The sequence below is a fragment of the Hyperolius riggenbachi genome, chromosome 2 (genome assembly GCF_040937935.1).
Source record: "Hyperolius riggenbachi isolate aHypRig1 chromosome 2, aHypRig1.pri, whole genome shotgun sequence".
Classification (NCBI taxonomy): domain Eukaryota; kingdom Metazoa; phylum Chordata; class Amphibia; order Anura; family Hyperoliidae; genus Hyperolius; species Hyperolius riggenbachi.
Genome location: NC_090647.1, coordinates 354,659,262 through 354,677,816, shown reverse-complemented (window position 1 = coordinate 354,677,816; position 18,555 = coordinate 354,659,262). Strand labels below are relative to the sequence as shown.

Sequence of the window (18,555 nt, the reverse complement as noted above, 5' to 3'; positions counted from 1 at the left end):
CTTGCTCTAGTCTAAGTGGCTTGAAATTGTTGGAAAAAAGGTATCAAAAACAGGTTCAGTGGACATAACTTCAATAGGTGTGGTACGCTTTTGACTAGTGTTTTGCGGGCACATTTTAATTGCATCATATTAAAATTATTATTATTATTGATTGTATTTATAGAGCACAGGCATATTATGCAGCACTGTACCATAGATAAGAGGGGTGGACATACAGTACAAAAAAAACAAGAAACAATCATGTGATGGGGGTAAGTGTCTTTGATGACAATAGTTTAAGTCTGTTGAAGTCCGCGAGCGGGGGTTCTCAAAGTTGAAGGTGCATGATCAAGCTGGGAACATCGTATTAAAATAATCTCAATTAGATCACATTGTAGTCTTCATGCTAATCAATGAAATTTGGTGTTCACCTTGTGTAATGTATGAATGTTTGGAGCAGTGGTTTGAAGATGTGTTCTGCTTCCCTGGATGTGTGCATGCTGATCAGTAAGAAGCCATAGTTAAAGAGTTAACTGACTAGCTTGCAATATACAGTATATAGATCTATAGACAATTTGAAAAACAGTTGGTTATGATCAAGCAAGTACTGGCTGGGATCAGCGAAGAAGGTGGTGAAGTACAGCTGTAGGAGGACAGAGAGGTTGCTAGTTGGATCACAGTTAGAATACGAGGTAGGGAAGAAATTATTAAGGAAGTCAGTCCTGAAAAATAAGTTCAAGGAATTAGGAGATAAACCCAAATCAAGTACCTCCAAAGTAGATACGTAGCCAGTTGGGTTAACAAAAAACATCTGCCCATTGAGTTCAGCCAAAAAATATAGTAAACTAGCCTGCAAAATATAGTACACTAGCCTGCACCCTTACATAACCAATTGATCCAGAGGAAGGCACAAAAACCTTACAAGGCTTAGCCCAATTAGGTCTAAAAGGGGAAAAAAATCTTCCCAACACTTCCCAATCCGATCCCTAGTTCAACATCACCAGGAATTACCTAGTAATTATAACCATGGATGCCCTTCAATGCAAGTAAAGTATGCAAGCTCCCTTTAAATGGAGACATAGAATTTTTCATAACTTCTTCCTGTGGTAAGTTCTTCTACATTTGAACCACTCTTATTGTAAAGAACCCCTTCCTACAGGGGCGTAGCAATAGAGGGTGCAGAGGTTGCGACCGCATCGGGGCCCTTGGGCCAGAGGGGCCCCGAGGGGCCCTCCCTCAATCACAGTATTAACTCTCTGTTGGTCCTGTGCTTATAATAATAACTTCTGTAGATACTTTGAATAGTGGTAATCATTAACACACTGCTTCCCATCCCCTTCATGCACCTCTGACAATGTAGTTGCCATTGGCAGGGTTTTATGCGCCGTATCAATTGTTATGTATAGAGTGCTTGGGGGGGGCACTGTATTTCTTGCATCGGGGCCCACAGCTCCTTAGCTACGCCACTGCCTTCCTAAATAGATGGCAAACACTTTCCTCCAGATTTTGTCCCCTAGTCCTTTGCACAAGCCTAGGAACAAAAGCGAATCTGCCAAGCTGTAATCTTAAATAGGCCAGATATTGTATCATATATGCATTTTGGGAACACTTGGGGAATAGCAATCACAATATTGTAAGATTTGGTTTGGTTTAGTAAAGGTTTGAGTAAAGCAACAATTAAAACGATGAATTTTAGTAAAGCCAAATTTAAACAGCTTACGGCTCACTAAATCTTGTAGACTGAGATATCAATACTTGTTCAGTCAGAAATAAATATGAGGAGTAGCAGTAGAGTAGTGTACCGTGTTAGCCATATGTAAAAGCAAGAAGTTTTGAATCAGGATGATACCATTTATTGGCTAACTTAAAAGAATGAGAGTAAGCTTTCAGCTGGGCAACCTTTGTCAACTTCTTATTCTGTGATCCAACTAGCAACCTCTCTATCCTCCTCCAGCTGTACTTCACCACCTTCTTCACTGATCCCAGCCAGTACTTGCTTGATGAAGGCTGCCCAGCCAAAAGCTTACTCTCATTCTTTTAAAGTGAATGTGTACCACTTTAAAAATAAAAAAAGTCAGATACTCACCTAAGGAGAGGGAAGGCTCGGTCCTAATGAGCCTTCCCTCTCCTCTCCCGGTTCCGCGCAGGATCCCCCGTAGCAGTATTCAGCCAGTTCGGTCAAATACTGCCACTTCCGCCGGCGAAAAGATGTTTACAGAAGCCTTTGGGAACACTCGGGCTCCCGAAGACGGGCCGCTCCATACTACGCATGCGCGAGCGCCCTCTATGACGCATTCGCGCGTGCATAGTATGGAGCGGCCCGTCTTCGGAGGCCCGAGTGCTCCCGAAGACCTCCGAAGTCCCTGCAGCGGCGGACGCAAATGGGGGAGCCAGCGCAGCACTGAGGGCACCGGGAGAGGAGAGGGAAGGCTCATTAGGACCGAGCCTTCCCTCTCCTTAGGTGACTATCTGACTTTTTTATTTTTAAAGTGGTACCCATTGGCTTTAAGCTAGCCAATAAATGGTATCATCCTGATTCAAATATGAAAAGGCAATATACTGGCATATAAATTCACATTTATCATATGGCAACACACAACATGTTTCGGGATCTTCCTCTGCTTCAGCTGTTTAATCAAACAGATGTGAGCATCACAGCTAAATACCATCACCATCCAGTGTCACGCCCATGATTCCTGATGCTGAAAAATGCACCCACTATTCCCTTTCCCATATACAGTGGTTTGCAAAAGTATTCAGCCCCCTTGAAGTTTTCCACATTTTGTCATATTACTGCCACAAACATGAATCAATTTTATTGGAATTCCATGTGAAATACCAATACAAAGTGGTGTATACGTGAGAAGTGGAACAAAAATCATACATGATTCCAAACATTTAAAAAAACAAAACTGCAAAGTGGGGTGTGCATAATTATTCAGCCCCCTGAGTCAGTACTTTGTAAAACCACCTTTTGCTGCAATTGCAGCTGCCAGTCTTTTAGGGTATGTCTCTACCATCTTTGCACATCTAGAGACTAAAATCCTTGCCCATTCTTCTTTGCAAAACAGCTCCAGCTCAGTCAGATTAGATGGATAGCGTTTGTGAACAGCAGTTTTCAGATCTTGCCACACATTCGATTGGATTTAGATCTGGACTTTGACTGGGACATTCTAACAGTGATGTGCAGTGTTAGTTTTCCGCCACACATATCGGCCAAAAAGTTCCATTTGGTCTCATCTGACCAGAGCACCTTCTTCCACATGTTTGCTGTGTCCCCCACATAGCTTGTGGCAAACTGCAAATGGAACTTCTTATGCTTTTCTGTTAACAATGGCTTTCTTCTTGCCACTCTTCCATAAAGGCCAACTTTGTGCAGTGCACGACTAATAGTTGTCCTATGGACAGATTCCCCCACCTCAGCTGTAGATCTCTGCAGCTCATCCAGAGTCACCATGGGCCTTGTCTTGGTAGGTTTACAGTTGTGCCATACTCCTTCCATTTCTAAATGATTGCTTGAACAGTGCTCCGTGGGATGTTCAAGGCTTTGGAAATCTTTTTGTAGCCTAAGCCTGCTTTAAATTTCTCAATAACTTTATCCCTGACCTGTCTGGTGTGTTCTGTTTGGTGTGTTGTTGCTCCCAATGTTCTCTTAGACAACCTCTGAGGCCGTCACAGAGCAGCTGTATTTGTACTGACATTAGATTACACACAGGTGTACTCTATTTAGTCATTAGCACTCATCAGGCAGTGTCTATGGGCAACTGACTGCACACCCAACTTTGCAATTATTTATTTGAACTTCGGAATTATGTATGATTTTCGTTCCACTTCTCACGTGTATACCACTTTGTATTGGTCTTTCACGTGGAATTTCAATAAAATTGATTCATGTTTGTGGCAGTAATATGACAAAATGTGGAAAACTTCAAAGGGGAAAATACTTTTGCAAACCACTATAATTATCCAATTTGAATACTTCCAAGGGAAGTACACCATAAAGTGTCTACCCAAAATGAACATCCAGGTACATATTACGCATTACAATATAAAGTTACATCTCAGTTAAAAGGGTCAATGTAAACTGGATGAACAATCCTTCTGTATTGTTTAAACATAAAAATTCTTATAATGAATTTTGATAAATTATCCTATTTTACGCATCTTAGGTAAATCTAAACAATAATGCATACATTAAAAACATCCTACATTCCCCGAAAAACAAACAAAAAAAATCAAAAACATGCTAACTGGCTTCCCCGAAAAATGGTCACAAACTATGATGGGCGTATGATTATGGTAGAGATTAGATTGTGACCTCTGAGGAACATTTATTGATATGATTATACAGTATATTCTGCAAAGTAGTGTGAAAGATGACAGCATCATATAAATACAAAATAAATAAATGAAATGAAATAAATGGATGGTGAAAAACAGATAAATAGTATCAAGTAAAATAAAAAAGTTATCTCAATATATAAATCCCCCAAAAAGTAGGCTAACAATGTAGGTCTCCTAAAAATATGAGCAAGAAACTCAGTTGTAGAAGACTGAATGAAAGCTGAGATATTAAAGACATGCTTTGCTCCTGTCTTTTAACCCTCTGGGCGATACAATTATATCGCCCAGGAGGTGGCGCAGCAATGTTTTTAAATTTTTTTTATTTTTTAAATCATGTAGCGAGCCCAGGGCTCGCTACATGATAGCCGCAGCACAGCGGCATCCCCCCACCCACTCCGATCGCCTTCGGCGATCAGAGTAAGCAGGAAATCCCGTTCAGAACGGGATTTCCTGCTGGGCTTCCCCGGTCGCCATGGCGACGGGGCGGGATGACGTCACCGACGTCTTGGACGTCGTGACGTCAGAGGGAGTCCCGATCCACCCCTCAGCGCTGCCTGGCAATGATTGGCCAGGCTGCGCAAAGGGTCGGGGAGGGGGGCTGCGCAGCACGGCGAGTGGCGGCGGATCGGCGGTGAGCGGCGGCGATCGGAAGTTACACGCAGCTAGCAAAGTGCTAGCTGCGTGTAACAAAAAAAAAATTATGCAAATCGGCCCACCAGGGCCTGAGAAATCCTCCTGCGCGATATACCCCGAGCTCAGCTCGGGATTATCGCTCAGGAGGTTAAAGGAGGAGATGCCTTTGTATCAAATATATATACTATAATATAGTTATGAGTTGATCCCGGTCTACCCTTCTCAACATTTATTTCCTTATGCAGGAAGGAGTACACACGTCTAAATAAAATCAAGATAGATATGGGACCTGGCCCGGATGGCATCCATTTCCAGGTATTGTAGGAGTTGAGCTCAGTTATCAGTAGACCACTTTGGCCCATATCCTATTAAGTTTTCTAGAAAACTAGGAGAAAATGTTAATTGCATAAGGGCCTTGTAATGAATAGTGACATGTCAGCTGCGGTGGATAGCAGTACCACCGCAGCTGCTTCTGGTTCTCTGCCTGTCAGTCTCCCTGCACCTCGGGCGACTAGCACGCCGAGGACGGGTGTGGGGAGTAATCGCATGTTGGCTGCGGTGGACGGTGGGTCCACCGTGGTCATTGCTGGGTCCCTGCCTGCTGATTTTTCCGCGTCCCAGGCGCCTAGTACGCCGAGGACGCGTGTCTCTGCTGTGCTCAGGGGTTCATTAGCGCGTGCGCGCGCTCACTGTCAGGATCTTTATGCCAGGAGGAGGCGCGTCAGCTGACCGGCTAGTCGGCTGACGTCAGAGGGCACACTCGCCGCTCCTGATTGGCCGAGGCTGGTGGGCGTGCCTTGGGGGTCTCCTCCGCTTCTTAAGCCTCTCGGCTTCACTTGCAAGTTGTCTGCTGTCGTGAATACTTTGTGTTAGCGCTCAGACCTTAGTCAGTTCCCTAGTGTGTTAGAACCAGCAGGAGCTGGGAATTCACACTAAAGTTAGAATCGACTTGATAGCTTAAAATTGTTACTGTTATTATCTGTGTATGACTCTGGCTAGTTCTGACCAATCTCACTCTCAGTGATTCTGTACCTTTGCCTATCTGATCCTGTTGTCAAACCTAGCCTGATTACCGTTCTGCCTCTGTTTCCTGATTTTGTACCTCTGCCCATCTGACCTTGTTGCCAACTTTGCCTGATACTCGTTCTGTCTCTGTCTGTCGATTCTGTACCTGACCTGTCTGTCTGTTGCCGATCCGATCTGTCTGACCATTCTACTCTCACCAGGGACCCCCTGTCTCTGGTGAGAGGTACAGTAAGGGTAGTGCCCACCAGCTCCTCTGGTGAGGTAGTGCAAATACTGCCAGTACTACTGTTTGATGTGATTAGGTTATGTCACTTATTAGTGGTATATTAGCATTGCTTAGCTAATACATCAGTATCTATATATCTGTATTATTGGTGATTCTGCAGATCATCATATAATCAGGTATATATCTGTATTATGGGTGATACTGCAGATCACCTCATAATCAGAAAGTTTGTTCTTGCTAACACCAATCGTTACAGGCCTTTATCATAATTTCTGTGACTTTCTTTCAAGTAGTTCAGTTCCATATCAGTGGCATACAGCTGATGTTTTCCATTATACAGGAAGTGAAAGAAAATCAGAATCAGGAAATTATGGACCTGTAAGAGTACCATCAGTTGTGTGTTAAAGTGGATCCGAGGTGAACTTTTACACATTGCATAATTGTGCTCCTTTCCTATTGTTTATAGGGCTTTATACTTTTTTGTTTTTGTTTTAATACTCTAATTCCCTATAAACTAAGAAAGCCACGCCCATAGGTTTTCAGAGAGCCTTGGCAGTATCAAGGGCTCATGGGAGCTCAGTCTGGGCAGGAGGAGGGGGAGGTGTTACTAGCCATTGATTTCAGAGGCAGAGGGGAGTAGGGAGGAGGAGGGGGATTAGGCTGATGGCTCAAGATACAGATAAGCCTGCCTCTGTGTAATGTTTACAAACAACATGGCCGCTGTCATTGTATCACAGGAATAAATAATCATATTCTATTAAAACTGTTTGCAGCTAGATTAACTGTGTAAACCATCTAAACTTTACATAAGATATATAGACAAGTTACTTGTTATAGTTAGTTTTTCATCTCGGATCCGCTTTAACTGTTTTACGGTATCCTAGGGATTCTATACAAAACTGTGTAGCACAGGATCATCTCATTTTGCATAGTCAATGTGAGTTTATTAAACATAATTCATGCCTAAGCTAACATACTTTTTGAAGTGGTGAAAGCTTTTCTAGATATTGGGGAAGCAGTAGACATATTACACCTAGACTTTGCAAAAGCATTTCACACTGTTCTTGATACTGTTCTTTGTAACAGCCTGGTACTGAAGCTGAGAATGCAGGGAGTATAGGAAAAATATGTGTTATTTTATAGAGAACAAGTCAAGGGACAGAAGGCAAATAGTAAGAAATAAATGTGTGATTCTGAAAGTAAAAAACTGTTAGCAGTTGTGTCCCTCAATGGTCAGTACTAGGTCAAGTTGTTTTCAATTTTGTTTATTAATCTAGTAACTGGAATATAAAGTAATATACTGATATCTTCACAGCCTGTACAACATTTCATATAAATATCAATACAAGTACAGATGGATCTTGTAAGAATGGGATATATGGGATACAGATTTTGGCACCTCACTATAGAAAGGACATCTAAGTTTTGGAGCAAGTGCTAAAAGGCTTTTCTTTCTTCTGTTCTTGATGGATATGCCTTTTTTTCAGTAGCAGGTAGGTGTCAGAAGTCAAGCAACCTGGAGTCATTTTATTCACAGTAGTTCTGTTAAATAACCTTGTATCTATGTATTCAAGTTTCTCATGAATTTGTATTAAGACCTTAACATATACCACTAACCCTAAGGGCTCAGTGCTCCTTAAAGAGACACTGAAGCGAAAAATATATATATATGATATAATGAATTAGTTGTGTACTATGAATAATTACTAGAAGATTAGCAGCAAAGAAAATATTCTCATATTTTTATTTTCAGGTATATAGTGTTTTTTCTAACATTGCATCATTTTCTAATATGTGCAGATTACACAACACTCTGCATTCAAAATGATTCTTTCAGAGCACTCTGTGAACCAATGACCTCTCCTCTAGCAGATGAAAATAAAACTGTTCACTTACAGTTGAGATAATAAAAGTCAGAAGACAGCCCTCTCCACGACTTTGAAAGTCGTAGAGATTAATGGCTTTTTGCATAGAGATAACAACTGGAGTTTCTTAACTCTTCCTGTACTGGAAACAATTACACTGATGTATCTGATCTTAATGCTTTATTTCTTAGCTGTGCTACACATACAAATCATAATATCATAATTTTTTTTTCGCTTCAGTGTCTCTTTAACCTCTTGACGACCAGCTAACGCTGATTGGCGTAAACTGGTCGTCTGCGGGTTACCATGGAAACGGCCGCTTGATCGAGCGGCCTTTCCATGTCAGTTCATGGAGGGTGTCTCCGTGAACAGCCGGAGAGCCGCCGATCGCGGCTCGCCGGCAAAATGTAAACAGGCGGGGAAGAAATCCCCGCTGTTTACATCATACGGCGCTGCTGCGCAGCAGCGCCGTACGGCAGATCGGCGATCCCCGGCCTCTGATTGGCCGGGGATCGCCGGCATATGATAGGCTGAAGCCTATCCTTCAATGCGCAGGATGGAAATCCGTCCTGCGCAGCTCACAGGGGGAGGGAGAGGGAGGGAGCGGCGAGACGGCGGAGAACGCTGCGGAGGGGGCTTTCAAGAGCCCCCCGCTAAGCAAATGCAGCCGGCGGCGATCAGACCCCCCCCCCCAGCAGGACATCCCCCTAGTGGGGAAAAAAGGGGGGTAGTCTGATCGCCCTGCTGCACTCCTGATCGATGCTGCGGGCTGTAGAGCCCACGCAGCACCGATCATTGAAAAATCCCCTGGTCGGCAAGTGGTTAATAAAAAGTCAAAAGTTATGGACAAAGTCCACTTGATCCAGGGAACCTGGAACTAGAGGAGCTTAGAGGGATACAAGTCAGTCTAGAAACCTTTACAGAATACAATAAAAATAAAAAAATCTTTAGTTAAAGGATCTAACCACATGATTCATGGGTCCAGCGAACTTCCTCAGGCATCAGTGCCCAAAAATGCAATACAAAATAACACACATGCCCTAAGTAAAAACATAAACATAGCACAAGTAGTTTTTAGGACCACATGTTATCCAAATTCATAACACATATATGCGCAAATGTTACTAATCCTTACTCTTGTATGAATTCCCTAAGGATCTGAAAACAGCAAAGTCATTGAATATAATAGTATAATAAAACAAATAAGTTATTCAATCAAAACATTCTTAAATGGTTACTAATTGATATTGATTTAATTCATATATTCAGACTAATACTTTATACTGATTTTTATATTGTGGTTCAATCCTTAAAGGATTTATATATAGCTTTGAAACACATCATATAAATTAAAATACCTACATCTCAGTAGACCAACCTTAATGAGGTCAAGTGTTAGTCTTTTAATTTATGAGATCACATGTAGTTTTTTAGACCATATATGATCCAGGCAACTAGTAAAACATTATAAATGTGAATAATTGTTAATCATTGGAGAATGCATGTATTATGTATTTCATTTTTTTATTGTAATAAATTAATTTTTTCCAGATCCCTAGGGAATTCATAAAAGGTAAGGAATAAAAAAAAGTATATGTTTAAACATATAGATAAGCTATGGCCATAACAATTATTTCCTCTATGTTTGTACTTATTTTGTACTTCCAATAAAGTTTTTCAAATAGATTGGTTTCTGTTGTTTTTGTAAGGGGGTAAGTGCTTACAGATTGAAGTCCCCCACTTATATCACCCTTTTCCAGTGGTCATCTCCTATGGATTATTCTTAAAGCAAACTACTGTATTTCTAGATTCATATTTAGATGTTATTTCTTGTCTAAAAATGTATCTTCACTACTAAATCATCAGGACCACCTTACTTATAATAAAACTGTGAATAGGATTATTAATTAATTATGTGTAGAATTGGAGAGAGTTCAGGAACACTGATTCATACAGTGTTTAGTGAAGTTTTTCTGAGATCATTACAAGAGTGATATTGAGCCATAGAAAAGGAAATATAGATTTTTTTTCTCATATATATTCTACAGAAATAACCGTGAAGCTGACCTGAACACTGTCAGAGTCTCTTAACAATCAAAGTTTATCTAATGCCCCCTTACCTTATTATATGCTGATGAATTCAATACTGACTGGCAGAAGTACTCTACGAACCTACCATAATATTGACCTACATAGTATTACCATAGTATTCTTGTACCACTGCGAAATGTTAGGCAGGGTCCTGCTATTGCCTGAAATGGTACATCAACTTTCAGAACAGAAAGATAGAGGTTATTCTCGGGTGCTCTCTGGGTGTGGGATGCCTGCGCATAGCAACCACCCCTCAGTATTACTGCTAAAAATGGACTTGATGCTATCTCAGCACACCCCTGTCCACTACAAGCGCTCAGCTGCGATATATGTTTACCATAATGCTGCCTGTCAAAAGCAAACACCTTTTATAAGAAAACTACTGTCTCAGCAACGTTCTCCTACGGAATCAGGGAAAATAAAACTATAACAAACAAAAGAGTAAGCACAAAATCATGTGACACAAATGCTACTTGATCAACATAACCCTAAGGATGGGATGTAGAAAGGATTTTATATGCAAATAAATGAACAAAGAAGATCCCTGCACTTACCTGGTGTTTTAGCTGCGTAGTCAACATCTAATGAAGGAAATCTGAATACAGACCAGCTTTATATAGCCACTGCCTGCCTCGGCTTTATCTCCTTCCAGCTGCATTAAAAATATTACTTTCTTATCAGTAAGCTATCTCTTGAAAATTCATAACTGAATGGGAGAAGACTACATGAGCAATTATAGAGTCACGCACATCCAAAGTTAAACAATCTCAGTAAGTAAAAGAAAATTACACTATTTAGATTAATTTAAGATAAACATGCTTTGCTATCGGAGCGGCACCTCCTGTGGTTATTTTAAAATTACAGATATCCATTTGCTGCTGCATACAATACATTTCTGAACCTTCATCAGGCTAGAAGCAGTCTTATGAGCATCTGCTAAATCATTTCCAGATCCTTTATGTAGATACATAAGCATTTATCATGCTTAAATTCCATGTGTTAACCTGCATCCTGTTCAAAATGAAATCATGTTTACAGTGTCAGTGTGTTCATTTGAAATGAACCTGAATGGACATTGTAGGGCTGCCTTTGGTTTTAGTTTTATAACGTAATACAGTTAATAAAGTTTATATCTTCATAAAGCTCACAGTTTATTACTACTAAAGTAATTACAAAACATGTATTAGATTTTTTTTTTTCACAAGACCAACATATTGGGCAAAATTGTACAATAAACTAGAAAGGGTTTGAGATACCAAACATAAGACAAAAACATGAAAAAGGAGGGTATAATGACCATGTCCTTTTCATCCTTACAACCTACAGTTGGGGAATTACAAGATGCAGTAAAGATGTAGCAACATTTGCAAGTGTTAAATGGTAGTCTTTAGTGAATGGTTAGGGTTAAGGGATGGATGGGTAATACATTTTGAAGAAATTCGTTTTCAGGATTCATTAAAAAATATTAAAGGTGGTGAACAAGGAAATGTATATACACTGAATGGGGGCAGGCCAAGAGAAGTCTTGCAGTCATATGAAGGGAATGCTAGGTAAGACAACAGTAGATCAGTGGAGGAGAGCAACAGACAACACACAGAATATTTATATTGCGCTTTTCTACTGACGGACTCAAAGTGCATGCTCCATGGGTGACCAGGATTATTAGGGAGCCTTGCATTAAAGCTCCTTATTATTTTATATACTGACTTGAAGCCGGATTCGGACCCTAGTCAAAGGGCCTTAAATCCCACATCAAAGTCAACGGCCTTACCAGTATGCTATTCAGCTGCTTTGGAATCTATTTTTGAATGTGAACTGAGATATAAGCTGAACTGGAGTCACAAAATGACTTGAAGGCAAAGCATTGCGGGTTTTTTTCTCCTTTAGGGAACTGGAAGTAAATAAAAGTATTACTAATGTAGGAAGGAACACAGTTCACCACACCACCACCCCAGCCAGGAGCAGGACTGAGCACAGCCAGGCCAAACAGTCACAGAGGAAGGGAATGTCTGCTCAACTGGATGATAAATGTCTGATCTTTATTCAAAAGACATCAATACTGGACAAAAGGCATACATAAAAGTATTGATAAAGAGGTGCAACAGATGAACAGATGGGGAGAAGTGCAAGTAATAATGAGGACATGCAGTGATAGTTTTGGGACTTCTTGGCTTAGATAGATATGCAGTTTTGAGATGTTGCATGTAAGGAAGCGCGGAAAAACTGCCGCGTGTACTGACAGGCAGCAAGGAGGCTGATTCCGCGTCCAGTGCGGCGGTTTGTACGCAGTAGCGTGCGTCTGGTGTGGCTGGGTCTGTTAGTTCACACAGATTCAGGAATACGAGAGGCAGAGCATTTGTGACAGCCAAGGAGGGATCAGCAGACCAAGTGGGTCAGCTGACCTCAGAGCAAGTGACTATTGGTCAATCACTGATGGGTGGCGCCGGAGAGCGCTGCTCTATATATAGTTACTGCTGCTCAGTCTCAATTTTTCTGCCGTTGCGAACACTACGTGGAAGCACTCAGACCTTAGTCAGATCCTACAGTGTGTTTGAACCAGGAGGACCTGGGAATTCACACTGAGCCAGATTAATTCTGTTTATCATTGTGCTATTATTCAGACTAGTTCCAGGGTGTCGAGACCACGGACCTCACACCCAGGATTAGGGAACTTGTGTTATCATTGTGTTATTATTCAGACTAGTTCCAGGGTGTCGAGATCATGGACCTCACACCCAAGATTAGGGAACTTGTGTTATCATTGTGCTATTATACAGACTAGTTCCAGGGTGTCGAGACCACGGACCTCACACCCAAGACTAGGGATATTGTGTACCATCTTAGTATACCCCAGACTAGTTCCAGGGTGTAGAGACCACGGACCTCACACCCAAGACTAGGCATTGTTGGATATCTGTTATGACCTACTGCTTTCCTGACTATCCCTCTGCTCTCTGATTCGGTACCTACGCATATCTGATTATCTGTTGCCAACCCTGCCTGCCTTGGATACCGAATCAGCTTACTGTCTCAGTACCTTATCTGTCTGTGTGTTGCCGACCTGGCTTGCCCGACCTCGAGAGCTATCTCTCTCCTTTTAGAGATAGTCTCCAGACCTGTTAGTGACATCCACCTTCAAGTGTCACTCACTCACAGGTCCCTCCTATCTTCAGTCTGGGACTCCACCCCTTTGGAGGTCTCAGGCTGCTGGAAGGCTCTTGTACTTCTCAAAAAGGCAGTATCGCCCATACTGCCAAAAACCACCTGCTCCTCGGGTGGTTTTACTCAAAGTCATTACTGTTGCACCAAACACTCACACTATCTAGGTGTCCAGAGGTTTGTTATACTTGGATTATCGGTGATTCTCCAGATCATCAATAATCAGGTATATATCTGCATTCTTGTGATACTGCAGATCACCAATAATCAGATTCTCTCTGTGTGCTGACACCGATCGTTACATTGCATAGGCTGAACAACAGGATCTGGAGATGTGCTAGATATGGTGAATAAAGAGTTCTGCGTTAAATAAAATCCCAAGACAACAAACAAAGAAATGTCAGGAAGAGGAATAGAGGGGGAAAATATAAGATAATAAGATTAGTTTCAGTCAGTTATAAGTTTAGCTACGACGTAGAAATCTATGAAGACATTTCCGACATGCAGATCAAAATAACAGCATGGACAGAAGGAGACATGCCATACAAGTGGTTTAGGAAGCCAGAAGAGGAAATGCATTTACCAAGAGAAGCAGCATATACAGAGAAAAGAACAGAACCCAAAACAGAGCCTTGCGAAACCATGACTGGAGGAGGTGAGGAAGAGCATGGACACCATTGATCACAACTTTGAAAGACTATTCACACAAAATATACCTGCCAGTATCACGAAGGTCACCTCTTGAATAAAGATGTCATCTTGAATTAGTTTAGGAAGGTGGGCAATGTGTTTTGTTTTACTGCAATATTTGTATAATTGTTTACCAGTAATTTGGTGTTATCGCTGTTTTTGAGTTTATGTTTGGTCTACTTTGATTGTTATATCTTACCGTGGTGAAAATGGACTCGGGACTATTTTATAATTATATTTACTTCATGTTCTGTGTACCCTGTTACCTCTGTTTTTACCTTTTCTGCAATAAAGACCTAGTTACAGAAAATGTACCTGCCAGTACAGTGCGGGTTGGCAGTAGCAGAGGATGATGACCACCAGCATCAACTGTTGAAGACAGATTAAGGAGTGTAACGAGTGTGGAATTCTCTCCGTGATCAGCGCACAAGGCGTGCGCTGACACGGCGGAAATCCACCACAAGCGTATAATTTGCGGGAACCCAGCAAAAGGTGCAACGCACCTGTAGAGGGAAATTCCTGTCGGCAGGTGGAGCTGTGGAGTGCAGAGGAACAGCTCCTCTGCCCTGCCACAGACGCCAGACAGGAATTGCACGAAGGGAAGAAACGCAGGGCAAGATAGCCCTGAAAGAGAGAGATCAAAGCGACAGAGGATATGTGTGTCCACCAATCTAGTCGCCACCCTGCGACGATGAACGCACAACCAGGAAGATAAAGTGAGAAGGCAATCGCCAGAGATGGCGGTTGCTAACAGCGACACAAGACCGAATAAGCACAGATGAGGAATGTATGTATGTCCACCAATCTAGCCGCCAACCTGCGACGGCGGACACACAACAGAGGAAACCGAGTGAGAACGCAATCGCAAGAGAAGCAATTGCTAAAGAGAATGAGCACAGGGATAGAATGTATGTATGTGCCCCAATCTAGTCGCCAACCCGCGACGGTGCACACACAACAGCAGATATGAAGTAGGAATGCAATCGCGAGAGAGGCGATTGCCAGAGGTGACACAAGGCTACAGCAAGGCAGAGCACGAGAGTAGCAAAGGCACAGCAAATCATACAATGAGAAGATAAGCAAAATAACAAACGCTAACTAAACGCGGACACCGCACTCATTCGCAACAGCGAACGCGTTTTCCGCGCGGTCTCCGCGTGATAAGCACAACAGAGACAAGCACGCCTAACTAACCACCGACAGACAAACATGAAACAGAGGACGCGAGCGCTTGCTTAACGGTTACCTCACCGAGCCTCTAGCAAGCGTTCGTAGCAGACAAGACAGATACACGAAAACAGGAATAAGTGAGAGATACGATCCACTGCTCTTTCTGCCAAAGCGAGTGCGATCCAAGTATAGAAACAGAGCGAGCTGGATCCACTGCTCTTTCCGCCAGAGCAAGTGCGATCCAAGTATAGAAAGAGAGATGGAGATCAGACGGATCCACAGCACTAGCGCAAGGCGAGTGCGATCCAGGCAAGACAGATCAGATGAGATAGCTGGTAGCAACCGCTGCTCCAGCTATGCTCCAGGAACAAAGATCAGAACGACTTCCTGTCGACCACCGCTGGGACAGGACAATCGCAACAGACAAACAAAACAGATATGCAATCCTAACTGCACTAGGGAACCTGCCTAGTGCAGTCCCAAGAATTACTCTAGGCTAATCTTCAAACAATGAGCAAGGCTGACACTCCAGGAGTGTTTCACAGGACAAACCCTTATGACCAGCGACGTACTGTGGAATCACATGGTATTTATAGTACAAACCTCCAGAGGATGTGGCTAGGAAATTTGCATGACCACGCATGCAAATTCCTCAGCAGCAGCAAGCTGCAAAACTGACAAAAGGTCTCTCTTCCAGAGACCTGCAGAATGCAGACTTGAACAGTGGTCAAAAAGCTGCCTGCCTGCGCAGGCAGCCGAGCGGATCCTCACAAGGAGGGAAAATTACTGAAGAACAAATGTAATTGTGAACATGTTGCCATGTATTTCTTAATATTTTTTGATGGCAAAAATATGCAACAATTGACAAACTGGACAATGGTAATGGTTGCAGAAAGGTTAACATTAACGCTATGATTGTCAATGTGTGATAGTGCCAGTACCAGACTAGGGTGCTGGAGATAATGCTTCATTTCTGAAGGACATTGCATTATGTAAGTACCATGACAGCACTCATGCACTGGATTATATTCCCTTACTCCAAATGGATCAGGCTATATTGAGCTAGCACACAGGCATTGCCCCAATGCCTGTCATGACTTATGTTGTACCTGATTATGGCAAGAGTAGACAATCAAAGACTGCCCTTTTACCTTAAAGGACAACTGTAACAAGAGGGATATGGAGGCTGACATATTTATGTCCTTTTAACCACTTGCCGACCGCCCACAGCCGATGGGCGGCGGTAAAGTGGACGCTGAAAGGACCGCAATACGCCCAACGGCGTTGCATCCTTTCGGCATGCCGGGGGAGCGATCGCGTCACGGGTGACGTGCGCTTCCCCTGGCAACTGGCTCCGCCCACCCATGACGACAACCCGCCGGCCATTCGGAATCGCCGGCGGGTTGTTAACCCCTCGATCGCAGCATACAAAGTGTATAATACACTTTGTAATGTATACAAAGTGTATTATACAGGCTGCCTCCTGCCCTGGTGGTCCCAGTGTCCAAGGGACCACCAGGGCAGGCTGCAGCCACCCTAGTCTGTACCCAAGCACACTGATCTCTCCCTCCTTCCCTCTGATCGCCCACAGCACCCCTCAGACCCCCCCCTGCCCATCCCCCAGACCACTGTTTGCAGCCAATCACTCCCCTAATCACCAATCAATCACTCCCTGTCACTATCTGTCAACGCTATTTTTTTTTATTCCCTAAACTGCCCCCTGCTCCCTCCTGATCACCCCCACCCCTCAGATTCCCCCCAGACACCCCCCCCCCCTGTGTACTGTATGCATCTATCCCCCCTGATCACCTGTCAATCACCCATCAATCACCCCCTGTCACTGCCACCCATCAATCAGCCCCTAACCTGCCCCTTGTGGGCAATCTGATCACCCACCCACACCATCAGATCGCCCGCAAACCCGCCGTCAGATCACTTCCCAAGTGCATTGTTTACATCTGTTCTCTACTCTAAACACCCACTAATTACCCATCAATCACCCCCTATCACCACCTGTCACTGTTACCCATCAGATTAGACCCTAATCTGCCGCTTGCGGGCACCCAATCAACCGCCCACACGCTCAGATTGCCCTCAGACCCCCCCTTATCAATTCACCAGTGCATTATTTACATCTGTTCTTCCCTGTAATAACCCATTGATCACCTGTCAATCACCTGTCAATCACTCCCTGTCACTGCCACCCATCAATCAGCCCCTAACCTGCCCCTTGCGGGCAATCTGATCACCCACCGACACCATCAGATCGCCCGCAAACCCGCACTCCTATCCATCAGATCAGGCCCAATACCACCTGTCATCTAAGAGGCCACCCTGCTTATTACCGGTTCCACAAGCTTTACAGGCTTTACAGGGGTGCTTACAATTTAGCACCCCCAAAATGCCAGGACAGTAAACACACCCCACAAATGACCCCATTTTGGAAAGTAGACACTTCAAGGTATTCAGAGAGGGGCATGGTGAGTCCGTGGCAGATTTCATTTTTTTTTGTCACAAGTTAGAAGAAATGGAAACTTTTTTTTGTTTTTGTTTTGGTTTGTCTCAAAGTGTCATTTTCCGCTAACTTGTGACAAAATAAAATCTTCTATGAACTCACCATGCCTCTCAGTGAATACTTTGGGATGTCTTCTTTCCAAAACGGGGTCATTTGGGGGGTATTTATACTATCCTGGAATTTTAGCACCTCATGAAACATGACAGGTGCTCAGAAAAGTCGGAGATGCTTCAAAATGGGAAAATTCACTTTTTGCACCATAGTTTGTAAACGCTATAACTTTTACCCAAACCAATAAATATACACTGAATGTTTTTTTTTTTAATCAAAGACATGTAGCACAATAAATTTGGACAAAAATGTATACAGAAATTTTACTTTATTTGACAAATTTTATCACAGAAAGTAAAAAAAAATCATTTTTTTGCCAAAATTCATGTCTTTTTTGATGAATATAATAAAAAGTAAAACTCACAGCAGCAATCAAATAGCACCAAAAGAAAGCTGTATTAGTGACAAGAAAAGGAGGGAAAATTCATTTAGGTGGTAGGTTGTATAACCGAGCAATAAACCGTGAAACCTGCAGTGGTCTGAATGGAAAAAAGGCTCTGGTCCTTAAGGGGTAGAAAGACTGTGGTCCTCAAGTGGTTAAGGAATACCTGATGCCTGGCTATCCTGCTGATCATCTACCTCTAATACCTTTAGCCCTAGCTCCTGAACAAGCATGCAGCAGATCAGGTGTTTTTGACATTATACAAGATTAGCTGCATGCTTGTTTCTAGTGTTATTCAGACACTACTGCAGCCAAATAGACCAGCAGGGCTGCCAGGATACTGGTATTGTTGAAAAGAAAATAC

The 18,555-nt window shown here is 42.8% G+C and overlaps 1 protein-coding gene across 6 annotated transcripts in view; it reads right to left on the bottom strand.

Moving 5' to 3' along the window:
- TSHB (thyroid stimulating hormone subunit beta) overlaps positions 1 to 18,555 on the bottom strand; it is a 160,754-nt gene that overhangs the window by 82,756 nt on the left and 59,443 nt on the right. The window contains exon 1 of one of the 6 annotated variants that reach the window (XM_068269664.1): positions 10,719 to 10,764. The exons of 4 other annotated variants lie outside the window; for them this stretch is intronic. The gene's annotated coding sequence lies outside the window, so the exon portion shown is untranslated. Of the gene's footprint in view, positions 1 to 10,193; positions 10,278 to 10,718; positions 10,765 to 18,555 lie in introns of those variants that run through there. One more of the 6 variants, XM_068269665.1, reaches the window with a different exon arrangement.